This window comes from Candoia aspera, chromosome 1, assembly GCF_035149785.1.
Source record: "Candoia aspera isolate rCanAsp1 chromosome 1, rCanAsp1.hap2, whole genome shotgun sequence".
NCBI lineage: Eukaryota > Metazoa > Chordata > Lepidosauria > Squamata > Boidae > Candoia > Candoia aspera.
Window position 1 is genome coordinate 237864434 of NC_086153.1, and position 25631 is coordinate 237890064.

Consider the following 25631-nt stretch of genomic DNA (forward strand, 5'->3'; position numbering starts at 1 on the left):
ATTTCTTCTCCTTTCATACATGCATGTGGACAATATGAGAAGCAGAGCAATCACAGATACAGCTCACAGCAATTTCCACAATCAGAAGAACTGCAAAAGCATTGCTATAATTATAGAAATTCTGGGATGTATCCTGATGCCACCAAAATTGTCCTCTCTTCAGAGAAAAATATATTTACTTTGAGCTGAATGCTACATGAAGGAACCTTGCATAAAAGAAGGGCTAGAAAGAAAAGAGTAGTAGCCTGCAACTGAAAACATAAAAGAGAGTAGCCACAGAAACTACATTAAGAGGTATTAACATCAAACACTCTGAGAAAAGCCTGGAAATATCGTCACCCAGGTGTTTTCTGTTTTTCCTTTTTATTTTCTTGATATATACCACATAGTATATATCATAGTATACAGTAGGACCTCAGAGTATTATTTTATAACGGAATAAACATTTAAGAACTGTTACATATGTCAATGTAGGGCTTACAATTTGATCAAATTAATAGACCCAAAGAGCTGCAGAACCAGTATGTGTGCCTCTTAAAATAGCAGCCTTGCTCCCACACAGCCATATTTTCACCTAAATTGCAGCTCAAGGTGTAAAGGTAGGACCCAGTGGAGGACTGGCCTTTCTGAGCTGATTCCAGTAAGGGAGGAGGGGGCAGACCTGTCCTCCCCAAAGCTGGCTCTGAGAATTGAAGACCTGCAAGGGTAGAAGACTGACTCTAAAAAAGGCCTGTGTATAAACCATAATGTGTAGGGCTTTATTTAAAAGTAACATATATTTATATTTATTGTTCTGACTCTGTTCCTTTCATCTTCCTTTATTTTCATAATACCCATTCTCCAAATCATAATTAAGAGTGGGAATGTTACCTTTCCCAACTGACATTTTTCATGCAGAGACTAAGAGTGTCATGCCAGAGCAAATTAATATAATCTGCCCAGAGAAGTCCTTGAATTGGGTGGATTAGAAATTACAATTTTAATAATAATGGCAATACATTTTCCTCAAAAAATGGGATATACAAGTGTTTTGGATGAAATAAATGAATTTAACTTAATAATAATACTTGATAACACTCAATTATTAATTGTTCATTGTTTAATAAATGTATTTATTAACTTTATAATTTAGTAATACTTAGTAATACTTTTCCATCCAGAATAAGTACAGGTCAACATCAGAGACAACTAGCACAGTATTTTATTTATAGAGCACTCATCCTTCTACACCCCCATCCTTACAATACCTGCATTTTGTTAATACTCTAAAAAAATTGGGGACAGATCCAAAACACTGTCAGAATCCTGAATTATCTATACTATACCCACAGCAATCTCTTCACGGAAAGGTCCCACATGAACAATTAATAGGAAAGTAGTCTGCTTCTCTATGAGACCAAGATTCCTTTGGATAATGAAGGAAATAAATTAAAGAGAGGGACATAGTTCACTCTGAAAACAGGACTACAGGTAGTCCTCATTTAGTGACTGCCTCGTTTAGGGACAATTAGCAGTTATGACAGAGATGAAAAGTCACTTTGGGACCAATCCTCACATTTACGACCTTCGCAGGTCTGTCAAACAAAGGAAAGCTGAAGTAAGATTGTAAGCACTGTCGTGGTTTCACCTGGCAACCACTTCATTAACGACTGAGTTGCCGGTCTAAATTGTGGTCACTAAACAGACTGCCTGTACTCTTTCCCAATTACTCCCATTACATCTATACCTTATCATGAAAAGGAGATGAGTAAGAAGAATGACCAGAATCAGAAGCATGTGGTCCATCTGTTAACACAGTTTGACACTGTAATCAACTTACAATGCTCAAACTGAATTTGGAAAGGACCAGTTCAAACAAGCCATATTATCTGTTCTTCCAAATCATGAATTAGCACTCCAAAGAACAGCACGGCAGAAGCAACTGAGCAATCATTTTAGCAAACTAGTTACAGAGCCAGTTTGGTCTAGTGGTTAAGGCAACGGGCTAGAAACCAGGAGACTGACAGTTCTAGTCCTGCCTTAGGCATGAAAGCCGGCTGGGTGACCTTGGGCCAGTCACACTCTCTCAGCCCAACCCACCTCACAGGGTTGTTCTTGTGGGGAAAATAGGAGGAGGAAGGAGTATTCGGTATGTTCGCCGCCTTGAGTTATTTATAGAAATAATAAAGGCAGGATAGAAAATACATACATACATACATAAACTACATAAGAATGTTGTTTTTCAATCACAGGTGTTTTTTGCCTAGAAATCCACTGAAGATTATGCCCTTGACAGATCTCATTCCTGTCTCACATGTTTTGGTAAACAGAGAATTTTGAGGAGAGCAGGAGAAGTTGGCTTTTCACCACTTTCTAGAACCAGGAGAAGTATGAAAAAGGTTTGCTCTGATTGTGAGATAACCAAACCCTTGGTACAAAGTGGGACTCCATAATTTTCTCCTGTGACTCTCTTCTCGGAGGAGCTGAATCTGTCTTCCACTATCTGGAGAAGACAGCAGAGAGAGGGATCCCCAGAAAGATGGATGGTGCTGCGGATGAGTTGGCGACCTGTAATTGATGGTTGCAGGAGGAGGAGAGATGTTAGACTTCCTGCAATTAAGGCAATTCTCACTGCAGCTGACTCTTAGCAGTTTACTGCTAAGAAGTAAAGTGAACCGTTAAAGAGGTAATCAGAAAGAGCTATTCTCCCGTCATCAGTCATGTGACACACACCCGTCAATACGCTGATTCTTGCGACAACACTGTAGCTGGATTCCATGATGCACTAGACTTTCATTCATGTACAAAGTATTTTCCACCCACTTGGGCCACAACAAGATCCCTCTGGAACACAAGATGATCCATGAAGGAAGACAAGACTACTGCAAATGAGAAACAAAAGGTACTTTATTATGGAATGAATTAAGTATGTCAAATGGACCTGAGGCACAACCTTTTGCTTTGTGTCTTGTAAATATCACCATGCAATCTTGGATACATATTTATGGTATAATACAGCCAAAATTAAGCAGCTTTAACTTTTATTAGTACAGTGAGAGAATTAACCATATTAAATTCTCTCCTTTACAGTGACCAGGTTTGTTTGACATGCAAAGCCACCCACAGTTAGGCCTGGCATGAGGTCCAAAACTGTGTCACAAGTAAACTAGGGTTAAGGCAGAGCATCTTATCGTAAGTTAACTATCTAAACTTCACTCAGGTATGTGATCTGAACTTGGACAAGTTATCTATAGTTAATTCCCCCTTTCAGCCTACAGAGACAGGAGGCTGAATCATATGGGGCCACTCAAACAGCATCAACTCACTTGCTCCTGGACATTTTTTAGCCCTGAAGGTATGCATGGAATTAAATTGGTTCACAAAAGAAGTGGGACGAGACTTGGCCTTCCCCACCCATGAACAGTAGATCTGAATCTGACTGGGCCACTGTGTGTCTTTACAAAAATAAAAATTAGCAATGGCAAAGGTGATTGAGATACTGGTTGATTCTAGTTATGTTTTACTGTGTCATCTGACACTGTGGTGAGGGGTATGTAACATCAGGGGTTAACGTCAAACTAGGCTTAGTATATCCCACTAACCCACTGTCACGCTGCTTCAAACATGCTTTTCTTTATTCAGATTTGTTTTTTATTCTTAAGAACTTTTGGGCTGCATAATTAGATTTTATTTATTTATTTAATAAATTTATTCACCACCCATCTCTCCCCCACCGGGGGACTCTGGGTGGCTTATCCCAGATTATCCCATTTTATCCTAAAAACTCCATAAAATAAGTTCATCTGAGAGAGAGGAACTTGCCAAAGGTCACTCTGTAGGCTTCTTGACCTCACAAGGATTTGAACCCAGCTCTTACTATCTCCTTGGCCACTGCGCCTCACAATGTTTCTACGTAAGACATTATTCTGTAATAATATAATCTAAAACACCAGTCAGGCTGCTGTGGAGGCCTTTACAAGTACAAGGATTCATATCCTTATTCTAACAGGCATTTGAAAATTCAGTCAGCCATTCTTCATCCCACCTGTCTTAGCTTCAGGCACCATCTCCTACATTTCCACTCATGCAGAGATAGAATGCAGTGCAACCATCAGAGACTGAGCATCAAGCAATGCGAACTTGCCCACTGCAAACAGGGAGAACTTGGCCATAGAATAACTGCTTTACTTCAGCAGTTTGGAGGCAGTTCTGTATGCATCTTAATGTAAATCAGAGCTTCTTTGGGTCTGAGAATTAACTGGAAATCAAGTTTTGGTCACACAATTACTTTCAATTTTTAAAAAGGCAACGAAGTGGCATTTCTTTCCTTGTGAAAGCAAACCACTTCAAAAGAGAATGTAAGAAAGGAAGACTGATGAGTTTTGAGTCAGGTTGAAATCACAAGAATGGAGTCAGGCATACTGCATGCCTTGAAAATTCTCTGTGTGTTCCTATGCCTCCCAAGATAGGGAGATTCAATCCCCGCCAGGTTGCTGTTAAAGCGAGCTAATCTGATTTCACTGACAATAACTTAATCCCATAGAATGAGACAACTACAACAACAACAACAGAGAAAGGGAACCATTGGCTTTGTTCATCATGAAAGCCATCAGTATCATTTGAGCGTAGCCACTGTTTGGCTCCTGGGGCTTCAGAGCAAGCTTCTCAGCAGTCCTTCAACCACCTCATAGCAAGGCCTCCCAAGAGGAGTGGCAGCTTGTCACCACCCCAGAGCAGCTAAATAACTTCGAAGTAGCTCAGCCCCTCCTCTCAATTATCCTGAAGATGCAACACAAACATGCGGGAGAAGGACGTGTCCAAGCACAGCAGCAGCAGGCCAGCTGCATTTCTAGGCAGCAGCCCAGGGAGCATGTGGCCAGGCCAAAGTTAAAAAGGAGACATCACCACTTCACAGACTAACTCCGTCACACTTTCATTTCTAAGGCCAGACTCAGCAGCATCAGCATGACAAAAGTGGCATTGGGACATCATGCCACAAGCCCTCCCCGTTGAGGTACACATATGACATTAAGCCTCATGTAGAAAGGAGGTGAGGCTTGCATAATAATGCTCCTGACAGCAGTCTGACCACCACCCCACCCCATTCCCTGCAAATGCCGCTGCTAGGTTTATACAGTGGGCTGTTAACCTGTGATTTCTTTTCAAACAACAGTTGGATAAACTGTTTGGTTCACATAAAACAGTAAGCCACAAACCACTGTTTACAAGCCACAAAGCTGGTTTCACACATCTTCCTAAACTGACACCAAAAAAACTATACTATAATTTAACATAATTGTGTGACTATATCTCTGTCCCATCCATATGCTACAACACAATGAAAGTGAATAATTCCAGTAATATCTACATTCATTCCATATTAATGTATAACCAGCAGCTATGAGAAATACACAACCATAACAGACAGTGTTTTCTGAATAAGAAAATATTTTGTATTAAATCATTAATTAGGGTGCAGGAAGAGGCGCCCATAAGGAATTAATTCAATCAACTTATTTCTTATAAAAGGGGACTGTTTAAATCAGTTTTTCCCATCCTAATGTGTTTTAAATTCATTAGGATTACAATCCCCAGCAAGAATGACTAACATCTGGGCCTTCTGAGATTTATAGTCTAAAACATCTGGAAGGAACCAGGTTGGAAAAGCTCACCTTTTGCCTTGGCAGGAGAATTTTTTTAAAAAGCCAAGTCTAGTAAACTTTGGCTTCAGCAAACGATTGTTACCTTGCCATGGTGCTGGAGCTTGAGCACCTCAATGACACCATGAGCTAAACCGTGAAGGGCCACCCAAGACGGGAAGGACATGACAGAGAGGTCAGACTAAATGCAATCCCTGGGGAAGGTAATGGCAACCCACCCCAGTATTCTTGCCGTGAAAACTAAATGGATCAGTACAACCAGAGATATGTCAGTATACCATCGGAAGATGAGACTCCCAGGTCGGAAGATGGTCAAAATGCTACTGGGGAGGAACAGAGGACGAGTTCAACTAGCCCCAGATGTGATGACGCAGCTAGCTCAAAGCCAAAAGGACGGCTAGCGGCTGACAGTGCTGGTGGTGAACGGCGAATCCGATGTTCTAAGGATCAACACACCACTGGAACCTGGAATGTAAGATCTATGAGCCAGGGCAAATGGTGAGATGTCAAGATTAAAGATAGACATTTTGGGTGTCAGTGAACTGAAATGGACTGGAATGGGCCACTTCACATCAGATGACCACCAGATCTACTACTGTGGACAAGAGGACCGCAGAAGAAATGGAGTAGCCTTCATAATTAATAGTAAAGTGGCTAAAGCAGTGCTTGGATACAATCCAAAAAACGACAGAATGACCTCAATTCGAATTCAGGGCAAGCCATCTAACATCACAGTGATCCAAATATACGCCCCAACCACAGATGCTGAAGAAGCTGAAGTAGATCAGTTCTGTGAGGATCTGCAGCACCTACTGGACAATACCCCTAAAAGAGATGTTGTTTTCATCACAGGAGACTGGAATGCCAAGGTGGGCAGTCAGATGACACCTGGAATTACAGGTAAGCATGGCCTGTGTAGTGGTTGCCTATTCTAAAACACCATCAGACTCATGAGCAGGATCACAAAGATATCTGATTTATTAAAGAATAGTATGCAGGATCACAAAGAAAGCTGAGAATGAAAAAAGCGCACCAAATGCAAACTAAAAACCCTCGGTACAAATGAGATCCCTCCCCCCGTAGAATCTTCCCAAGCTCACAATCCCAGGTGCTCCTAACAGCTTCTGATGGTCTGCGGGAAAAGTCCTTGAACAGAGCACATAACCCAAACACATTCCATTGAAATGAACATAGATACAGAGCTTGGCACAAGGTTTCACAGCAGCTCCCTCCCAAACAGAAACGCGCGTCAGCACCATGGCATGTGAAACGTTACGATGTACAGTGAACATTGAAACAGTGAACATGACAGCCTGGGAGAACAAAACGAAGCAGGACATAGGCTGATAGAATTTTGCCAAGACAACTCACTCTGCATAACAAACACTCTCTTCCAACAACCAAAGAGACGGCTCTATACATGGACTTCACCAGATGGACAACACCGAAATCAGATTGACTACATCCTTTGTAGCCAAAGGCAGCAGACATCTACACAGTCAGTAAAAACAAGACCTGGAGCTGACTGTTGTTCAGATCATGAACTTCTTATTGCACAATTTAGGATCAGACTAAAGAGATTAGGGAAGACCAACAGGTCAGCTAGATATGAGTTCACTAATATTCCTAAGGAATATGCAGTGGAGGTGAAGAATAGATTTAAGGGACTGGATTTAGTAGATAGGGTCCTGGAAGAACTATGGACAGAAGTTTGCAGCACTGTTCAGGAAGCAGCAACAAAATACATCCCAAAGAAAGAGAAAACCAAGAAGGCAAAATGGCTGTCTGCTGAGACACTAGAAGTAGCCCAAGAAAGAAGGAAAGCAAAAGGCAACAACGATAGGGGGAGATATGCCCAATTTAATGCAAAATTCCAGAGGTTAGCCAGAAGAGACAAGGAATTATTTTTAAACAAGCAATGTGCAGAAGTGGAAGAAGACAATGGAATAGGAAGGACAAGAGACCTCTTCCAGAAAATTAGAAACATTGGAGGTAAGTTCCAGACAAAAATGGGTATGATCAAAAACAAAAATGGCAAGGACCTAACAGAAGAAGAAGAGATCAAGAAAAGGTGACAAGAATATACGGAAGACCTGTATAGGAAGGATAACAATATTGGGGATAGCTTTGACCGTGTGGTCAGGGAGCTAGGGCCAGACATCCTGAAGAGTGAGGTTGAATGGGCCTTGAGAAGCATCGCTAATAACAAGGCAGCAGGAGACGATGGCATCCCAGCTGAATCGTTCAAAATCTTGCAAGATGATGCTGTTAAGGTAACGCATGCTATATGCCAGCAAATTTGGAAAACACAAGAATGGCCATCAGACTAGAAAAAATCAACTTATATCCCCATATCAAAAAAGGGAAACACTAAAGAATGTTCAAACTATCGAACAGTGGCACTTATTTCACATGCCAGTAAGGTAATGCTCAAGATCCTGCAAGGGAGACTTCAGCAATTCATGGATCGAGAATTGCCAGATGTACAAGCTGGGTTCAGAAAAGGCAGGGGAACTAGGGACCAAATTGCCAATATCCGCTGGATCATGGAAAAAGCCAGGGAGTTTCAGAAAAACATCTATTTCTGTTTTATTGACTATTCTAAAGCCTTTGACTGTGTGGACCATAACTAATTGTGGCAAGTTCTTAGCAGTATGGGGATATCAAGTCATCTTGTATGCCTCCTGAGGAATCTGTATAACGACCAAGTAGCAACAATAAGAACAGACCGTGGAACAACAGACTGGTTTAAGATTGGGAAAGGAGTACAGCAGGGCTGTATACTCTCACCCTACCTATTCAACTTGTACGCAGAACACATCATGCGACGTGCTGGGCTTGAGGAATCCAAGGCTGGAGTTAAAATGGCTGGAAGAAACATCAACAATCTCAGATATGCAGATGATACCACTTTGATGGCTGAAAGCGAAGAGGAACTGAGGAGCCTTATGATGAAGGTGAAAGAAGAAAGTGCAAAAGCTGGCTTGCAGCTAAACCTCAAAAAAACCAAGATTATGGCAACCAGCTTGATTGATAACTGGCAAATAGAGGGAGAAAACGTAGAGGCAGTGAAAGACTTTGTATTTCTAGGTGCAAAGATTACTGCAGATGCTGACTGCAGTCAGGAAATCAGAAGATGCTTAATCCTTGGGAGAAGAGCAATGACAAATCTCAATAAAATAGTTAAGAGCAGAGACATCACGCTGACAACAAAGGTCCGCATAGTCAAAGCAATGGTATTCCCCGTAGTAACATATGGCTGTGAGAGCTGGACTATAAGGAAGGCTGAGAGAGAAGGAAGATTGATGCTTTGGAACTGTGGTGTTGGAGGAAAATTCTGAGAGTGCCTTGGACTGCAAGAAGATCAAACCAGTCCATCCTCCAGGAAATAAAGCCAGACTGCTCACTTGAGGGAATGATATTAAAGGCAAAACTGAAATACTTTGGCCACGTAATAAGACAGGACACCCTGGAGAAGATGCTGATGCTAGGGAGAGTGGAAGGCAAGAGGAAGAGGGGCCGACCAAGGGCAAGGTGGATGGATGATATTCTAGAGGTGACGGACTCGTCCCTGGGGGAGCTGGGGGTGTTGACGACCGACAGGAAGCTCTGGCGTGGGCTGGTCCATGAAGTCACGAAGAGTCGAAAGCAACTGAATGAATAAACAACAAAAAGTAAACTTTGGGATGTCCCTCTGCTGCAGTTACTCTTTTCTTCTCTCTGGCTTGGCTAAAAACACTAGATAAATACAGTGGAGTACAAATGTTTATTAAAGTCTATAAACACACAAGGATGTACCCCAGTTCAGTGCACCTACCAAAGATGCTATATTCTTCTTGTGGTGTATTGACAAAGACTCAGATTAATTAACCAGGCAATCCATTAAGCAGAATCAGATACCTTGGACTTAGGGGGTGTACTTAGATTTTCACATTCCATAAATAGGTGCCATTATGGTACTATCTCAGATTCAGCCTCCAAGCTTCTTGACTGTATTTGTTTACATGCTGATCCATTCTTCCCATACACAGCAGAACATCCATACCTCAATTTGGCTCCAGAAAGACTATAAGCCAGCCAGCACACTCAGCACAGAAATCGATCTGGGGACTTCACTCTACTCAATTCTGTGAGTCATGACCACACACACACACTCTCTCTCTCTCTCTCTCTCTCTCTCTAACTGGAGTCAGAAAAGTAATTCCTATATATTTCCAAATGCTCCAGGAAAAAATAGTGTTAATTTTAGTTCAATTATCCTTTCAAATAAGTAAGAAACTTCTTTTAGCTTAGAAACAAAACATTCTATGCATGCTTGTTTTACATGAAATAATAGTTTTGTGGCACCTTAAAGACTAAAAATTCATTATGCTATAGGTATTGTGGACTACAATGGAATAAAATCCATGAACTCTTATGCCATAATACATGTGTCACATTTTTAAGATGCCATAAAACCCTTTGTTGGTTCTGCTGCAACCTATTTATATAGCAATACTACTTTTACTGAAAAACAGCCTGTGTAAATGACTATGGGACACAGAAACAAAGCTGGAAGAGGCAATTTAGACTGAGTCCAACTGTTCAGTTCAGGAATCAGGCATTCAAGTTAGGCAGGCACGACAGAAAGTTCTACTATGTGGAAGCTATAGATACTACAGATATGTATACTATAGACTAAACACTGCATCAAATAATATGTAAGAAAACTGTTCAAATGAGATGTATGTACTAGTGCATTAGCTATTACACTTCTTGAGTGCCAACATGAACTTCCCACATGACTTTGCTCAAATACTATGTTCTTCCTTGAAAGTCCAGTGTTTGACTTCTTCTGCTCCCCATCTCCAACAGGGCCTGACAAGAGACAGGGTTATTTTTTTGATTTGGTATCCCAGGTTATAGAACATTCTTGTAAAGTAGAATCACTTTGTATCAAGTTTGATGTCTTCCCCCTATCAGGTAAAGACAATTCTGTTTGCCCAGGGGTTTAGATGTTCCAGGTAAAGGTAAAGGTTTCCCTTGACATCAAGTCCAGTCATGTCCGACTCTAGGGGGCGGTGCTCATCTCCATTTCAAAGCCGAAGAGCCGGCGTTTGTCCGTAGACACTTCCGTGGTCATGTGGCCGGCATGACTACACAGAACGCCGTTACCTGCCCACCGCAGCAGTACCTATTAATCTACTCACATTTGCATGTTTTCGAACTAGGTCTTATCTGAGTCCCAAGCAGACATTCCACAGCCATCTTTAGTTGAGGTGCTTTCACCCAGCACTGAATTCCTACGATGGATTTATACAAATCAGCCTTCTCTAATTCAGTGCCCCCTGTCATCATCGACCAAGACAGCTAGGACTGACAAAAAATTGAACCCTCCAAATTCTGAAGAACTCTGAGTTATAAAATTCTGAACCATTCAGTGCAGAGTGCATGTCCCTCTGATGACAAAATCCCTTCCATGTTTAGAATGGAGTACAGCCAATGGAAAGAGTCAGGCATCAAACAAGAATCCTGACAAAGTCTAGGTACCACAAAACTCCCTTTCATCTGACCCATTCTTAATTTTTTCTTCTCTCTGAAGTAACATGAAGGGATGAATATATGACTTGCAGTTAAACAACAACTTTGCCATTTTCTACTATATACATATTTTAACCTTGAAAGATACACTTGTACCGAGATTCATTTGTTGTCCAGACTGTTGTAATCCCTTTCTGCATGTATGTTACTTCCATGATGCATAAAATTAGGACATCACTCAGGAAAGGGGTATCATCCAAACACATGCTGCTAAATCAGTATTTGGAAGGGAGGCCTAATTCAACAATAGGGATCAGCAGATCATTATGAATCTCCATACTGATAGTCTTCCATTTTGTCAGGCTATTATTTTTGTTGCTATTTATCAATTTTTTTAAAAAAGGCATGTTTTTGTTTTTTGTAAAAGACTCAGCAGGTGGGAGCACCAGGCTGCCCAGGTCTATTATTTATTTATTTATCCAATTTGTCACCGCCCATCTCCTCCCATCGGGGGACTCTGGGCGGTTTACAACAATCAATTAAAACAACAACAATAAAATATACAGTATAAAATTACAATAATAAATAATATAAATAAGATTAAAGATAAAAAGTCCAAGTGGCGAAAGAATCTAAAAACAGTCCAAGTGTGGGAGGAGTGGTCTATAGCAGCCATCCCCATGTAGATCTATTCCCCTCTCCACCCCAAGCGAGACGGCAGAACCAGGTCTTCAGACTCCTCCAAAAGGCCAGGAGCGATGGGGCCATTCTCACCTCCAGGAGCAGCATGTTCCACAGGGGGGAGCTACTGCAGAGAAGGCCCGCTTCCTGGACCCCGCCAAATGGAGTTGTCTTAAAGACGGGGTCCACAGCATGCCCTCTCTGCATGATCGGGTGGGGCGGGTTGATGTAATGGGGAAGAGGCGGTCCCTCAGGTAACCTGGCCCCATGCCATGTATTAGGGATGGGCCTAATAGCTGGATGAGAGACTGCAACCAAACTCCAGAGCTGTAGGCTACCTGAAGAAATCAAAAAAATATACTGGAAAAAGACAATGGCAAGCCTCTTCTGTTTGCGACCAAGAGAGAAGATGCCTTTAACTTTTTTTTTTTTAATCTACATTCATTTTTGTGTTCAATTCCTACATCCAGAACTTTTGAAAGGACAGGACTAGGAAAGCATGTTGAGAGTGAAGAGGCTGTGTATGTGAGCGCTGGGTGGAGGGAGGAAGAACTGGAATGAAAAAGAATCAGGGGGAACGAAGGAAATGATATTGGGAGAAGGAAATGAAGCACCCAGGAACTGGGGAATGAAATGAGAGACCATGCAGGAAGGGCCTCTACTACTTTCAATCTTCCCCAATGACCTATGGGGAAAAGTGATAGGAAAAATAGTCAGAGAACTGCCTATACGTAGATGTTACCTGGATTCTAAAATTCTGTCTATAAGGCAGGGTAACAAAATGATAAAACATTGCCTAGAAGCAGTAATGTGCACAATGTTCCACGCACAATCCATGCAATACACAGATGCTTTCAGTGGTCCATGCCCAAATTTAAACATGAATATTTCAGATATTTTTCTTGCTATACAGCAGGGTTTCTCAACCAGGGTTCTGTGGAACCCTAGGGTTCCATGAGAGGTCACTAGGGGTTCCCTGGGAGATCACAATTTATTTTAAAAATTATTTCAAATTCAGGCAACTTCACATTAAAGAGGTGAGTTTCATTCTTTATTTTTAGTTTAAGAACACTGTTAATGCATATATACAGGCCCTCACATGAAATGAATATAATAATTTTGTGACTTCTGGCCTATGTATGAGCCTGAATGTGCAGGGGTTCCTGAGACCTGAAGAATATTTCAAGGGTGCCTCCAGGTCAAAAGGTTGAGAAAGGCTGGTATACAGAATGAAACAGGGCACTAGTGTTCTGGATACAGACCAAAACACAATTGTTCTGGGCAGAAGTGGTCCACAAAGAGGGCCACAAAAATGGGGGGAAAAAATCAATCGGGGGATTTCCTTAGCGATGGGATGGGCAGACAATAGTAGCTGCTGAGGGAAGGGAAATTGCTGGTAAGATGGGGAGCAAGAGGACCAGAGAGGAATCTTCCCTGGGAGCCAGTTTCCTGAGACCACTGGAGTAAGAAACAGAGGGCAAGGGCAGTGTGCACAGTGGTGGCTGAATGGAGTCAGAGGGAGGGAGGGAGGGAAGGAAAGGCTCTAGGAAGGTTGGAGAGCTGGCTGTGTCACACTGGGATATCAGCAGTGCTTGAAGGGAGGTGGAGGTAGAAGGAACAGAAGGTGCTGAGATCCAGAAGAGGTGGGCATACCTGGCATACAAGTTGCATGGAGGTAAGTGAGCGGGTAATATACACCAGTCTTACCTTTCCCAACATCATAAAATCACTCTGGGAGCCCTCCAGATTTTAACAACAACTGAAATGTTCAAACTTTTCTTTTTGTTCAACTGCAGTCAATCCAAAATGGTTTTGTGGAACTTTAGGAGCATGATCATTTGTTATAGGTTTGAAACTCAATATGTTTTCCATTTCATGAATATCCCTATTTAGGAACATTCAGAAATTCTGCAGAGGCAAGTAGGTAATATGAGGCTAGACAGCCCGAAGACCAGACTGATTATACATCAGCTTTAAATATTCCAAAAGGAGATTAAGAGGGAGTTTTGAAAATCTTCTGTAAGCTTCAACTCTCCCCACCAAAGAAGATACACCCACATTTTCAAGTAACATGGGATAGCTACAGGAATCCACTATCAAAGGTGCTTGAGTAATTTAAAAATTACTCTTTAATTATATGCTTAGACTAACTATGTCATCTTTTGAAAATTTTCTTAGCAATCAGGACATAAACTTGAATGGAGGTATCTATTTCACTGTTGTGGTTTTTTAAATGAAACAAGAGATTGTCCATTTAATGTAATTAAATGTTTGTTTCACCTTTCAGATCAAAAAGAATGGCTAATTAGAATGAAATATGTTCCTACAATAAGCACAAATAGATTTTGTACATCTAGTGAAAGACTGCATTTAACCTATGCAAATACACAAATGGTTAATGAGACTTCAAGAATGGTGTTATCCAAATTTCCATTTTACATATAATGGGTTGGATCTAGTGTTTTGTAGCATGGAACTGCTGTACAGACATGCTTGCAGACCAAAAACAATTTTCACTCCTGTCACTCCTATGCCCTTAAAAATCTCCCAAGTACCATGGAAAGTGATGGAGGTGGGGTGGGGTGGGGAGGACAATGCCAGAGTGAAATCAGCAATTCTTGCAGGGTGAAAAGCTGCTGTATCTAAGTCACTTGTATTTACAAAAGAAGCTTCTGTGTAGGTCTGGAATCAAGCTTATGGTTTTACAATGACTATCTTTAAATATAATGTGGGTGCATATAACTTGTAGGAACATGTATATCAAGCAGGCTTTAAATGGAATAAAATAACTCAGAATTAATTGTAGCTCTTGAGTCATAAGGGAACATAGTATGTATAGAGAGAGTGCACTTATCATTAAAATGAACACCGCCCCCACCCCAAGTGTAGCTCAAAATAAACACATTAAAACATAAGACACAGTAGAATCATTTCAATAAAACATTATCAAGATAAGTATCCATACATCTTTGATACAATTTACTCCCACTTAATGTGAAGTGACTCTACCTGACAGTGGAAAGAAACCTCTCACACTTCTTTCCTACTTTACCGGTCAAATGGTGAACACCCAAAAAAATGGTTTTATAACTTCCAAATAATAAAAACTTCAGATAAAAGTGTATCTCCATTAACTCTGATTTCTGAATCAAAACTGAATTCACCTGGCACTTCTCACACACCCAGAAGCAGAGTATTAAAAAAATAAATGTAAAAGTGGCATGCTTATAGAAAAGTTCAGCACCTGTGTCTCAGTCACTACTCTGGACCAGGAAGAACAATTCCAAAACAAGTATGTCATGTGGAGACATAATGGGCAATTCAACCATATTCAGTGCCAAAATGTGACAAATCACCCAGCAGAGGTTGGCTGGCCTCCTCTAGTAGTATTTCATGCAGATAAGCAGCAGGAAGCCTTCCTTAAGTAATTGGGTTTGCAAATACCTTTCATAGTTTAATTATTTATTTATAAACATACATAAAAGCAGTTTGCTGAAGCACAGACTCCCAAAATTATTAGAATACATCCTTTCAGTTCCATCTGGAATCCACAATTCACCAAGCAAGTCCAAGATCATAGAAAATTCTGATTCGTGCTGACTGCTTCCCTCTGTTCAATCTTGCCTAATCCATGGGAAATACATAGATCCATGAGTAATTCTGAACCAGGAATTTAAATGTTGCAGCCCAGCATTCTAAAGTTTTGAAAGCAGTGCAGATCTGTGCCTACAGGTATTGTTAACCCTGGGGCAGATACACTTCAAAATGAGCTAAGACAATCCTTAAATCCTGCCAGGGTTACATGATTACCTGATGACCAAATTAAAGCCCATGCTGCCCACATTCCACAAAGAGGTTTGAAATTACACTCTACCTTAGAGGAGAGGAACCATGTGTGTGCATGCACTCGCTGGTACCTACATTCCAAGGAGGGAAAAGGACAGAGCGCGCCTCGGGGCAAGATTAATATGCATATTATACTGAGAAATAGAGACAGTTTCCTTGTTTGCTTACTTCTTCACCGCTCAAAAACAGCAGAACTTTAAGTAGTATCATTATGCTCTCTGCTTCCTATATTGTCACTATATGATTTAGAACAGAACAGAGCATTTATTCATGGATTAAAAGTCTATGTTTAATTTTTCACTAATTCCAGATGCATATTTGTTGAGTTGTCCTATGTCAAGATTAGACACTCTGAAGCTTACAAACTTGACAATATTAACATTTTTACCAATCTGGCACTCTGGTTAGAAAAACAAGATTTCAGAAAAGCTCTAGATTGTTGGAATTTTAACCACATGTCCTAAAGCAGACATAACATAGGCAATTGAAGTAAAAAGGTTAAGAAAATTAATTTGCACTGGATTTATTAGGAATAAAACTTAGGAGTTAGGTAATTTTTCTTTGGGTTCGCACAATACACTAAACTAAAGTGCAGTTTGTCTGGTTTAGGCTAAGCATTAACCCAGCCTCTGTAACTGGTAAACCATAGTTTATGGCATAATATATTCTGTGAGCCCAACTAATTGTGGTTTCATCAGTAAACAGTAACAAAAAACAAATTACAGCCAAGCAGAAGGTGTGAAGCCAACCTTTAGCAATCAAAGTTTAGCATACATTCTTTAAAGTTACTGATCCCCACATTTTTCTCCAGTTTCTCCTCCTTCCTTGCAATGCTTTGCTATTTTTGATCATAGATACTTCCTGAGTTCTTCCCCCACCCCTAGCTACTCCATGATGTATACATGGTTCATGTATTCAAATATTTTCCTGTATCAGACTTCTGTATTTTCAGCAACTGTGGGAGAAATCACCAAAATGTCAGGATTTTAAGTGCCCAGTTTGATGTCAAAGATATTCGGCAACAGAGATTTGGTGTTTAAGTTTTGCATGCTTTAGTTCTGAATACAGAGACTAAAGCCAGAATGGGATTCAGTGAAATTTAGCTTAGCGTATTGAGTGAATTCAGCCATAATGGTTTATAAACCAAGGCTTAGCATGTTGCATAAATTCAGCCAATTATAGTTATAAATGAAACAAATATTAAGCAAACAAGTGTTTAGCACAATGCATGAATCCAGCCCCAAGATTTTATTGGGAAAAGGACATTTATTAGTACATTTTGATATAAGATCTGAATATACTCTCTATTTTGAATGAACTCTGGCCAGAAGGACCTGGTTTATGCCACTTTTCCTTCCAGCATAATCCACTTGGATTAGAGTTTTAAAAAACCTGAAGAAAACGTAAAGCTCTGAAGATTTGCATTCCCTTTTAAGAACCCTACAGGCAAAAAGATGTGCTAATTATACACCAGGGAGGAAGACATTTCCATCAGTCAACTTTAGTATTTCTCAGTCTCATTTTCCCCAACTATTTCCTGGTTTTATTTTATGCTCTTTTTTTATCTCTTCTATTCACTGTTTGGTTTTATACAAGTGAATATTTAAATATTACCAATACAATCTGGCTTCTGTCAGAAAAGGAAAACCCCAAAGCCTAATATTTTGCATATTTACTATTAAAAAGTACAAATGATGGAAGGGTTCTCATCACTTTATCAGCTAACACTTTATTTTTTTTAACTAAACATTTCTGATTGGACATTTACTATTTTAAAACTTTTTCACTGAAATATCAATATAAAAATTCTACAATCAAACAAGCAACATGAATAAATTAGGCATCAATTTCCAAGTATGACTCAGCAGTGACAAATACTCTAACCTTTTCAACCCAAGAACAGTTCTCAGCCCAAGATGCAAAAAATACTAACTACAACATAGTTCCCTTCAAATGACCTAAAGCATTCATAATTTGTACACACTGGGAACTCTTAATGCTTAAAATTTCATTTAACATAACTGCTTACAATCAAGACCATGACTTACACCCATATTGACAAACAGAATCCAATGTCTCCCAAGAATTTTTTTAAAGCTTCTTTAATGTTGTAAAATCATATTTTGAGTAAATAAACAGTAAGGAAAGCACACAGAACAGACTTTCTGGAATTCTTTCCAATCTCTTAATAGCAGCTCTACTTGGGGTCACATGACCAGGAAAGATGAGGGTTTAAAGAAGGAGCAGTTGGCAGCTATTGCTCACAGCCTCTCCCATAGGAATGAACTGGGGAATTTTTTTCTGGATTTTTTTTTCTCCCATTTTTGGCCCATTTTTGAACTTCATTTTTCTTCTGGAAATTCTCTCTCCACATCAAGATTGGTCCAGTCTGTTCTGGTCTTGAAGTTATCCTGCTGACATAATCCTCAGCCCCTTCATGTAATTTCTCTCTGGCTTGAGAAGAATAAAAAGAGACTCGCAAAAGAAGAGCTTTGAATAAGTCTGGGGGAGTTGCTTTGCTTCATTCACACAGCCTACTGCTAAACTAAAGGTCACACAGGTGGAACGTGTTTCTCCATAATTGTACTCCTGGAATTTTTCCATTTCAATCTTTCATACTCTTGAACTAGAAATGTTTTCAACCAAACCAACCTAGAGCTTTCCTGTATCACAGAATCTCTGCAGTCTGAATCCAACTTGCTGTTCACCAGCATCTACTCTCACCACAATCTCATGTTGACAGGGAGAACCTACAAGAAAACTGTAACTGCATTATGCTAATGCTATTACTGTACTACTCTTGTAAATATAACACAGAAAACAATAAACTATTCTGTATTATGGAAGTTCATCCTTTTATGAAATCATACTGTTTCAATTAAAAACTCACTTAAGATGAGAACAAACAAAATGGTGGTGTGCTTGGCATAAACAACAACATTATGCCAATTTAAAAGACAGGTTTCTTGACAAGTTGCAACAGACATTTCTAGTAAAACTTACTCCAGCATTTAGGGAATTAATAGTTATCTTGTGTATAACATTTCATGCGAGACCATTAGCTGAAGAATGAAACAAAAGAACCTAATCAATGCCAATTGCCATACTGGCTTTCTAGTCCCCAATTAATTATGTCCTACTCAAGTCCCAGATAGCAAGCCCTCTTTAACAACATGAGAATATGTTTGTATTACTTTTTAATATGGCTCACAAAATTAAAAAAACAACAGATTAAGTTTTGTATTTCAGATGCACAAAACCCCTCCTGGTAGAAATTTGCATAACCCTACCCAAATTCCAGTTACAATATTAGAGAATACTTAGGGATTATGATACTATAACATTTCTACCACTTGGATCTGGGTGGGGAGGAATTTCCTTGTAGCATGTTTAACATGTCCATTATCTCACTGGTTTCACACAAAGAGAGACAGCTCCTGCTATGCTGATATCTCTCTCTGGGGAAAACAGTTCTTCTTCGTAAGATAGTCCCTTTGCTCCATAAACTATGTGGCTTGATCCTAATTGGAACTGGATTTAACCTGACCAAGCCACTGCTAGGATGGGATATCTGCCTCCAATATGAAGACTGAAAAAACCGTATCACTTCTAGTCTGCCTGCGGGCAGTGTCAAGTTCAAGATCAGACAAGCTGAAAGAAAGAAAAAGGGCATCAGTTTGGAGACTGACACAGTGACACAACAGGAAATAGTGTATGGAAAGAGTTACCCCCAAAGCCACAGCACAGCAACCACAGCTGCTACCAAAAATGGGTGGGGTTTTGCCTGCAGGGTCACCTCTTACCTTATTTAGAGGATTGCTAATTCATCTTTGGGTTTGTGGGTTGGCTTGCGAGGAACATGTGGGATAAAGCTGACAATAATTAAATCTTTCAGGACACGTTGTGCTCATAAGGCAGTTTTCAAAGGGCATACAAACATATAATACACAAAACCAGTGAAACATTTTCAAAACCATTCATTAATAAGAGGGTTATTTCTTTCCCTCACTCCCCAAACATCACACTTGTCAACCAGTGTGGACTGAAAAATTACCCTTAAGAAAGCTCAGAAACAACAATGGTGAAGATGCATGAAGAAAACTCTCTGAAGGAAAAAGGACCAAGGATGGAATGCCTCTGAAAGGATCGTGTCCTTGATACCTGCTACTCTACAGACTCTTACTTAGGAGCCCCAGAGCAGGACCTTCTGCACTAATCACAGAGCTCAGGCAGGCTTGTTTATTGCAGGAAGTCCTTTCAGTAAGCTCAAGGTCTTTAGGCTTAAAGATCAACACTGCTACCTTAAAATCGGGGCACAAAGATGGAAGTAGCCTTACAACTTGTACAGAATTGGTGAAACATGATCTGAACTCCCACAGATGTTAGAGCTGCTGAATTCTATTAACTGCAGTTACTAGAATATCCTCCAGGAAAATGAAGTTCATTAAACACATCTAGCTTGGAGATAATCAGAACCTGTGCTGCTTAAAGGCTTGCTTTTCCTAGAGAGGAAAATTACATAAGCAAAGGAAACATTCCAACCACCAGGGTTATCTATGTTACCACTGACAGCTCTGTCCTAAAACATTATCAGATGCTGCACTTGATCCTTCAGGAAGCATGCAACCTTAGAATAAGTTTCAACTTTCAATCTAGATCCACTATTTCTTATATCAAAACACGTCTGTCTTCTCTTTTTTAGGGCAGCCATCCAATACTACACAGTATGACAACAAAGATCAGAATCACACAGGCAAGAGTTTTCCCTGTAACACTCTATGGAAGCAAAGATTGGACTTTGAAGAAGCAGGATAGAAACAGTATTGATGCTTTTGAAATTCGGTGTTGGAGAAAACTTCTGAGAATATTATGGACAGCCAAAAAAATGGACCATTGAACAAATCAACTCAGAATTCTCACTCAAGACACAAATAACCAGAATCAAATTACCATATTTCGGGCACATTATGTGAAGACCTAGCTCTCTGGAAAAGGCTCTGATGCTGGGAAAGGTGGAAGGAAAGAGAAGAACAGGAAGAAGGAAGAAGAAGGAAGGGGAAGAAAAGGAAGGTGGCTGGATTCAAAGTGGTGATGGGTGCAACGTTGAAAGACCTGAACGACCAGGTTAAAGTCAGATCGTCATAGAGAAAAACTATGTGGTCGCTAAGAGTCAACACCAACTTGATGACACATAATCACCCATGTTTGATAAATCCCAAATAGGATGAAACTGATCACATGGTCCTTTTAGTGGTCAATGTAACAGACGTGTGGGCAGAGCTGCAGTCAAGGCAGCCTATCTTATCTCTATGTATTCTAGACCATTTTATAGAGTGAGAAAAGTAAACACAAATTAGCCTGTATTATAGTCAACACTAAGAAGGAAGGGCAGAAAGAACTTGTTCTAAGGGAGAGAGGGAAAGTAGCAATGATGAAACACTGAATAAAACTGCTAATGGTTCTCACACTGAGCTAAAGTGTGGTTTCTTTAACAATATTTTATTAGGTAAATACCAATAGGCTATTTTCACACAACACAGTAAACTGTAAGTCATGATTTGCAAATGTGGATAAACCAAGTGGCCAGGTTCACATAATATGCTCAAACAAGACTAAGCAACAATGTTTGTCATGCTCTCACATCAAACGTTCTCAGAACACTTGACTGGACTTGCATGCATGTTTCATTCAACACGTATCTTCTTGCGAGTTAAAAGAAAGGGAGGGGGAACATCTTGGGAGTGTGAAATCATTTTGTTTGGACTATCGTGAGCTGCCAAGGTCATCTGCAAAGAACGTTGGAGACAGCTGCATATGCTTACACTAACTGGCACGAGAGGGAGGGGGCATACCTGAGAGGGGAGGGGGGGATTTGAAGTCACTGAAGATGTTTAATGGGAAAAAGTGTGAGCTATTCCATTCGCAACTTTTTCTTCTGTACTGAACGCTATCACCATTAAAGAGAATTCTAAGTAATTACTTATGAGTTGGATTTAATGGGAAGTTGAGTATTCCAGTCATTACAATATTATTGCTAAACACAATATGTGAATCCAGTTTACCAGTGCACTCATACTTCGAAACTTTTAAGAAGGCATTGAGCAAAACTATGGTTGAAAAATTACTTTTTTCTACCTCAAATTTTTGCACATGGTTAGCAGATCTGTACAACTTTTTCCCATTCCATAAGCCACTATCTTACACAGTAAGATTTTTTTTAAAATTTCAAACATCTGAAAAGAAGTGAAACACTACAGAGGCAGAAGTACGCAGATAAGAGATGCTAGCTGTCAGCTTGGGTATATTCTAGGCAATAAGTATATCCATGATTGGTTCTGTTCATGCTTGCAAGACTGCAAAGAAATAGTTTGATACATAATGGAAACCACCCTAGGATACTGAAAGCTAATCTAAGGTAGAGATGTAAAATTTCTAGAAATTTTGAAGGAATCAGAAAAAAAAAGTTCAGGGAAATTGGAAGGAAAACAAATTTAACACAAAGGTTTGATCCCTTGTATTCTGTGCTGTGGTTATTTTAATCTCTGTGTGTATTAAAACAAACAATATAAATATATTATGTGTAAGGAAAAAAAATCATTCATGAATATAGGAATAGCTGAGCAAATATTGAAGGTATACTGGCCATATCTTAAGAGAACAACTCAGATGTACCCTGAGTATATTATTCAGACTTAATAACCAATCAGTTAAGAAACATATCTTTTCCTAAAATAGAATACAGTGTAGTTGCTTCAGGACTCTCTCACTTCTTTGCATCTTCAGCTCTGTTATTAAAATAAGGAAAAGACTCATATGAATTTTAAAAATAACATTAAAGCTTTTTTCCAGAGACTGCACTATTGCAATGAAGGGGTCCTATTTCAATCCTAAGTTTTTTTTTAGCCTATCTAGATTTAAATAACAGCAACCAGATATGCAAAAAGCAGCAGCAGAAACTTTTACAGCATGAAAATGAACCATTACCACTTGCCAATCTCTATGGTGAAAGGTGAAAGGTCCCCTGTGCAAGCACCAAGTCATGTCTGACCCTTTGTGGGGAACGCTGCTTTCGTGATGCTTTCTTGGCAGACTATAGTGGGGTGGCTTGCCATTGCCTTCCCCAGTCATCACCTTCCCCAGCAAGCTGGGTACTCATTTTACCAACCTCGGAAGGATAGAAGGCTGAGTCAACCTGAGCTGGCTACCCGAGAATCCAGCTTCCGCTGGGATCAAACTTGGGTCATGGGGAGAGTTTTGGCTGCAATACTGCCAATCTCTATAGCTATTAGAAATAGTTTCAGGAACCTCTGAGGAACAATATGGACTTCACCTAAGCCTACAATATGGACCTCACCATGTAGAGTTTGGTACCATCACAAGACGACTTTACACCAGTATGAGGCTGACTCCAGATCCACTGAATCTCATGCCATCAGCTTGTTTGGGGTTTGAGATGATGTTCTGAAAGCTCTGCAGTGATTCGTATAGCAGCTATGGAGGACAGCCGTGCCTTCATGGGAAAAGATGCCGCCGCTTTAAAGAGTTGTAGAAAGGTGTTACATTTGAACTCTCTAGTACCTTTTCCAAATTATTTCTGAAGTGCTGCACAGACCTAGTGCCTAGAACTCAAGAGTTGCCTCATTCATTCATTTGAGCAGAATTTAATTCATCAGAACTGGAAGATGCAACTATAATTCTAGGCACTATTTGAACTATATAATCACATTTTCAATAAAATAAGGCTTGAAGTGACATAAAGATGCCTATATATAGGGTTTACTTTACCTTAAATTACTACCATCATTATGGAACATACTACCAGAATCTGTTAATAATCAGGTTATACCTACCTCAATTTTACCTGTTTATTTGTTGCGTTTTAGAATTTAATCTCACTTAAAGTTGCATACTGACATATAATTAACTTATGGGTGGCTGGAAATGTCCTTTCCAAAAGGAGAAAGAATGAAGGTTTACATGGTATGCATTGCTGAGAAATAGAAATATGCATTGCTCATGACTGCTACGTTTATGCACCCTTGAGTGTAGTGTTAGTTCTGAGCATAACAATCCACAATTATTATTTTTCCTCTAATTGGTACATATGTGAGAAAAAAATAATTTTTCCCTCTTGCAGTTTAAAACAGTACTGATCTGTTCCAATGTTCCACCGTGCTTGGACAATGTTGGACTTAGCTAGTTCACAGTTCTGAATGTAAGCAATCTTATATTACCACTTTGTATTTCAGAATGTACAGCTTCCAGATGTGCAAAATGTGTTCCACATTGCAGAACCTGAGGGGGGTAAGGTCAGGTGACCTGGGGAATTGCAGTAGGTCTGGAGACGTGTATTCATACTCATTTTCTTCTGGCCAGTGGCCACCCTGGACTGCCATTTCCCCCTTTTCTCCCCACATCTGCCCTTAAACTCATCACTTTGGGAAGATAAAAAATGGTGGCAGACTGATCTTGAAGCTAGGCTGATATCCCAAAAGGGAAATCGAACTTACGATATCCCAGAGAAGATAACTTTCTATTATTCCTGTAGCTAACTGGCCCAGTGGTCTATGGAAAGCAAGTGGTGCCTTTTTTTCTACATTGCCACAGGCAGCCCAGATGGATATTTAGTTTGATTTCTCTTGGTCTTTAGGAAACAGATAAGGAAGAGAATTTAGCATGGCGAGAGAGTGGCTACCTCAGCTTGGGGAAGTATGTTCCCCACAAAGGGCGAAGGAGGATCTCTTCAAATGAAGTTAGGTATGACTATAAACTGAGCATGAAGGAGTTAACTGCAAGCCTTAATGAAGGCTGGAGGGGCTCCAGTGGCTCTGTGCCTTGCAGCTACCCAAGGCTAGAAAGCTTTTTTGGCTCACATGATTGATTCTGATAAGCCTAACGGGCTCTTTCAAATATTGGTTGCACACACCTGAAAATGCTGCTTCCCTCTCTTTCCCCTCAGTATTACACCGTAAGATCAAGGATGATCACTTGGAAATAATACTAACGTTCTTTCAACAGACCATATAAACACCATAGACGCAAACATTAGGTTCACCAGGGAAGACAGCAAGGACAACAGGCTGGCATTCCTAGACTGTGAGGTTCTTATTGGGACCGGTGGCAAGCTAGAAACAGAGTTTTACAGGAAACCCACACACAGAGACCAATACCTGAAGTTTGACTCCCACCATCCACTGCAGCACGAACTAGGAGTCCTCAGGACATTACTTCACAGGGCAGAAACCATCCCCACCTCCATGGATGCCAAAAAGAAAGAAAACCAGCACCTGAGGACAGCCCTGAAGGCCTGTGGGTATCCAATTGGGCCTTCATTAAATCTAAGTCTACCCCTAGACCAAAAATAACAGCAGACAGGGCTGAGACTCAGAGTCAACGGAAGAACCTGGTCACTCCTTACATGGCCGGCGTGTTGGAAAGGATAAAATGGATATTTGGAAAACACCACATACCGGTATCTGTCAAACCCACCAACACACTGAGACAGAGGTTTGTATACCCTAAAGATCCAACACCGAAACATAAGAGGAGCAACGTAGTATATGCAATCCAGTGCAGTGAGGAGTGTTCTGAGCTCTACATTGGGGAAACCAAACAGCCTTTACACAAGAGGATGGCTCAACACAGGAGGAGCAACACCACAGGACCAGAATCAGCAGTTTACCTTCATCTAAAAGAAAAAGGACACTCATTTGAGGACAATGTTCACATTTTGGACAGAGAAGATAGGTGGTTTGAGAGAGGGGTTAAGGAATCCATTCATGCCAAAGTGGAAAATCCTTCCCTCAATAGAGGCGGAGGCCTCAGACACAACTTGTCCCCCATTTTTCATGCTGCTCTTTCATCAGTCCCCAGGAAGATTAAGATCTGAGTTGTTGATGAGTGGGTGACCCTAGAAATTTAAATTATATTAAATAAAATTTCATG

At 40.2% G+C, this 25631-nt stretch overlaps 1 protein-coding gene across 2 annotated transcripts in view; it reads right to left on the bottom strand.

The window, feature by feature from the left end:
* HRAS (HRas proto-oncogene, GTPase) overlaps positions 1-25631 on the bottom strand; it is a 59605-nt gene that overhangs the window by 21660 nt on the left and 12314 nt on the right. The gene's annotated exons all lie outside the window — the stretch shown is intronic.